Here is a 4556-nt window from a genome sequence, read left to right as displayed (position 1 = left end):
GAGAGAGAGATGAGAGAAAGCATACTATCTGTGGGTTTGATTCTATTATATTTTGTTTAGTATAGTGATATTTAGTTCCATTCATTTTCCTACAAGTATTATAATTTTATTTTCCCCCTTGAGCTAAATAAAACTCCATTGAGGATGGCTCTATATCTTGGTTATTATGAAGAGCACAACAATAAATGTGGCTGTGTAAGCATCTCTGTGGTGTGCTGACTTAGAATCCTTCTGCTGTAACCCTAGAGTGGTATAAGTGGGTCTATGGTACTTCTATTTTCAGGTTTTTGAGGACCTTCTATACTGCCTTGCACCGGTTAATTTCCACCAGCAGTGTGCAAGGGTTACTGTGCGGCGTCTCCTCAACAGCATCTGTTGCCATTGGTTTCTCCTTAGCCATTCTGACTGCAGTGAGATGGAATCTCAACCTGGCTTTGATTTTCATTCCCCTAATAGCTAAGGATGTTGAACGTTATTTTCATATATTCATTAGTGGGTTTATATTTTTTCTATTAGAAGAGAACTGCCTATTCAATTCATTGGCCCATTTAGTGATTGAGTTATTTGGTTTCTTGGTGTTTAATTTTCTGAGTTATTGATATACTCTAGATGTCAATTCCCTGTCATGCGTATTGTTGGTAAAGCCATTGGCCATCCTATGACTGTCTGTTCACTCTGATGATTGTTGCCTCTGCTATGTGAAAGCTTTAGATTATAGCCAATCTCGTATTTCAGTTCTTAATATTATTTTCTAAGCTACCACCCTCCTTTCCAGTCCTCCCCTGTGCCTAGGTCTTGAAGTGTTCTATTTTTTTTTCCTATGCTTTGAACTTTAAGTCCTTCAATCCATTTTGAATTGGCTGTTATATCTATCTGCTTTTCTATCAGTTCTCTCTGATTGGCTTGCTGATGGACAGTAAAATCTTAAGCAGGAAAGGAACTGTGCCTGCCCTGCCTAGCTTCTCCTGGCTCCTTCCTTCACTGTTGTAAGTGGCTGGTGGACAGAGTCGCAGTATAAACAAGCAAGAACAGACCTTGCACAGCTCCTGGGTTGTTGCATATCATTGTGTCTGCATTTGAATCGAGTTCAAAGGGAATACTGCCTCTCTATGGTTCCCAGGCCCCCACTTCCTGAGCTGTGAGTAGAGCATGCTTTTGCCTTTACTCTAACTTCCATGGGCTGTCGAGCCACTGGGATTTTGTGCTCACAGAGCATCTGGAGTTCCATATGCAAATGAGGCGGCAAGGAAGGTGGTATGCATGTTGTTCAAATGTGCTTTTTAAAAAATCATATCAGACCTACACCACAGAGATTCAAGGATGAAATTATGAACAATTTCAGATATCCACCACAGAGCATCAAAGCAGGTACAGGGCCCATCTGGGAGCAGGGCCATCTGGAAGTGTGTAGTTCATATACTTGGTTGAAAATCTAGAACAATTAAAAAAGACAAACGGATCAAAGCATCTCCATTCTTCACACCTACAGGGCAGATTATGCTTCCCCTCAGAAATTACCAACAGCACCCTCCCTGGAAGCCAAGACAACCCACCTGCTAAATGATACCCCAGGTCCCTGGACCAAGGTAAACAGGTTGTTGCCGGTCTGCAGGGCTGTTGGTCTCAGATGTCTGTACTCTAAAGATTCCTAGAAGACAAGATGAAAAAAGGAAGAAGCTTGAGCAGTGTACCTGCAACTTAGTAGCCTAGGCAGGCCTTGAACTTGTGATCTCCCTGTCTCTATCTCCTTCAGCAAACCCTACAGGCATGTGCCAACCACAACTGGCCCTGCAGCTTAGTAAACAAGTAAGCAAATACATGAAACTGTGGTAGTCTATCAAAGGGAAGCCTCAGTAAGAGCTATTGGAAGATCCTTGAAGTTGTTGGGAAATTTTGAGGATGACCTCATAAAACACAGTGCAAATGGACAGGTGGTGGTGGTCCACATCTTTAATTCCAGCACCGAGGAGGCAGAAGCAGGTAGACTTCTGAGTTCAAGGCCAGACTGGTTTACAAAGTGGGTTCCTGGACAGCCATGGCTACATGGAGAAACCCTGTCTTTAAAAACCAACAAACAACAACCAAACCAGTGCAGATAGTCTCTAAATCTCTCACATTATCTCATGTGCAGGTCATTGGCAGTGAACCAGCCCAGGGCTGGGGTATTGCTAGTAAAAGATAAAAATTTAAGTTGATCCCCTGAGCCCTATCCTTAAAGCAAAGACATAAAACCTGTAAGTCAAACACTGTGGCGCCTCAGTCCCAGGAAATTAGCTGACCATTCGAACAGAAGGCCCTAACTAAACAGCCCTGAGACAATTGGTGCCAGGATGCCATTAGCCCAAGATACGCCTGACCCACTTTGAACCAGAGCTCATGATAGAGTGTAGCTAGTCCAAAATAGCCAATTATAAAGTGACTCGCCATCCATCTTAAGGGTTTGAGATCAAACGAATCTGTACCCCCTCCTTCCCCCTCTTCCCTAACTCCACCTGGTTTGTGGATTCTTCCTATATAAGCTGTAAGAACTTGTTGCTGAGCTGCTGAATTCCTCTACCCCTACGTGGGATACGTGTGAAGGAGGCCCTAGCTAGCTAGTTTTGAGTAAACCTCTTGGTATTGCATCAAGCCGTGTTTCTTGTGAGTGATTTGGGGTTTGTCTGCAGTTCTCCATGGATCGTGAGGTCCTTTTCATTTGGGCTTTACACTAGTTTCTGAGCCCAACATGTGTAAGGTAAGAGACACTAGACCCTAAACCACTTGGAAAAGATAGGTATGGGTAGGCTTCATGTCTATCAGGCGTTTCTTGGCTCTGGGATATCACCTCCTATCTTTTACTACTTCTCAACCATGCCATCATATTATAAATGAATCAAGGAGTTAATCTATCTACTAAGTTAGAACCTTCAGGATCCAGTCACTTCTTCAAAGCCAACAACTGGCAACCGTGTCCCTTGAACCTTAAGCCTATGGGGGACATTTCATATTCAAACTATTAAAAAGGCCCATGATAAAAGAATGCAGGAGACAGAATAAGGGCAGAGCCAGGAGATGGCCCAGTGAGTAAAAGGCCTCACTGTACAAGCATAAGGAGCTGAGTTCAAATCCTCAGCACTCAGGTAAAATGTCAAACAAGATTGTATATGTGCTTATAACCCCAGTCCTGTGGAAATCAGAAACAGACCTGTTTGCTGGTCATACGTCTCATTCCTATTCCAGTGAATGACTCTGTCTCAGAGGATAATAAAATATGTGATCATGACAGAACTCTGATGTCTGAGTACATAAGCATGCATACCAGACACAGATAGCATATACACCACACACACATATTCATACTAGACACATATACACAAACTTTAAGGGAGGCAGGGGGAAAACAAGCCTGTCTGTTTGTTTGGGGGTAGGAAAGGGGCATTAAGTCATACAGCACTAAAAGGAAAGAGAATCTGGAGGCTTCATTCTGTCAAGAACACCCTCTCATTCAGATGCAGAATGGCAAGGGTTAATAGTTTTATTTGGCTCATCCATGAAGAAGTCAGAAAGATGGGAAAGAAACTGCATTAGAGGACATTTGAGACACAAAGGTTAATACTGGTCTTCTGCAAAGCATGTCAGAATAAGATTGCTGATCACCTAGACGCTCATGTTCATGGGATGTTAAGAGAACATCCGCTTATACGTAGCCTGTGAACTAGCTTATCATCTACGGACTGACAATCCACAGGTCGATTTACAACCTCACATTGAGTGAAAGAAAAGCAAAATCAAACATGGTTCATTCCCCTCCGTTATTAGATTATCACAACCTATTATTGTTAGTCAGCCTATGGCTGCCCCAGGACAACACCAGAAGCTAATGCTGACCACCGTTGACTTTAATGCTGGGTTTTAACCAAATTCTCTTAGCACTATGACCACTTGTCTTAAGACTCCTTCTGAAACCTCTGACCGACCACTCTTTTGACAGATCTTCTGTAAATATTGGTAACACTGGTTTGGTTTGGTTTTCTTTGTGCTGGGCAGAGGATGGAACCCAGGGGCCTACACATGCCAAGTAAACACTCTCCACTGAGCCATATCCCTTAGTTTTTTGTTACCAGAGAAACTTTATTATTGTGCAAAATAATGGGTTTCAGTGTGGCATTTTGGTTCATGTTTAAAACGTATTTTGATTACACAATTAATCTCTATTAAGGCTAGAGAGATAACTAATATAATGTCCTAAATTCAATTCCTAGCACCAAGCATGGTGTCACATGCTTGGACCTATAAACCCGGAACTGGGAAAGCGGAGGCAGGCTGACCCCAGGAGCTCACTGACTAGCCAGTGTAGCTTAACCAGTGAGTCCCACTTCCCAGTGAGAGACCTTGTCTCAAAAACCATGACGAGACATGATGCTTGAGGTTGACCTCTGGTCTCCACATGCTTGTGTGTGTGTGCACAAACACCTTTGCAAACACACACATACTACACACACACACACACACACACACACACAAACACACCACACACACACTGAACACCACACACACCATACATTCCATACCACAAA

This window comes from Arvicanthis niloticus, chromosome 8 (assembly GCF_011762505.2).
Source record: "Arvicanthis niloticus isolate mArvNil1 chromosome 8, mArvNil1.pat.X, whole genome shotgun sequence".
In the NCBI taxonomy this organism is placed as follows: domain Eukaryota; kingdom Metazoa; phylum Chordata; class Mammalia; order Rodentia; family Muridae; genus Arvicanthis; species Arvicanthis niloticus.
Note: the sequence above shows the minus strand (reverse complement) of the source record.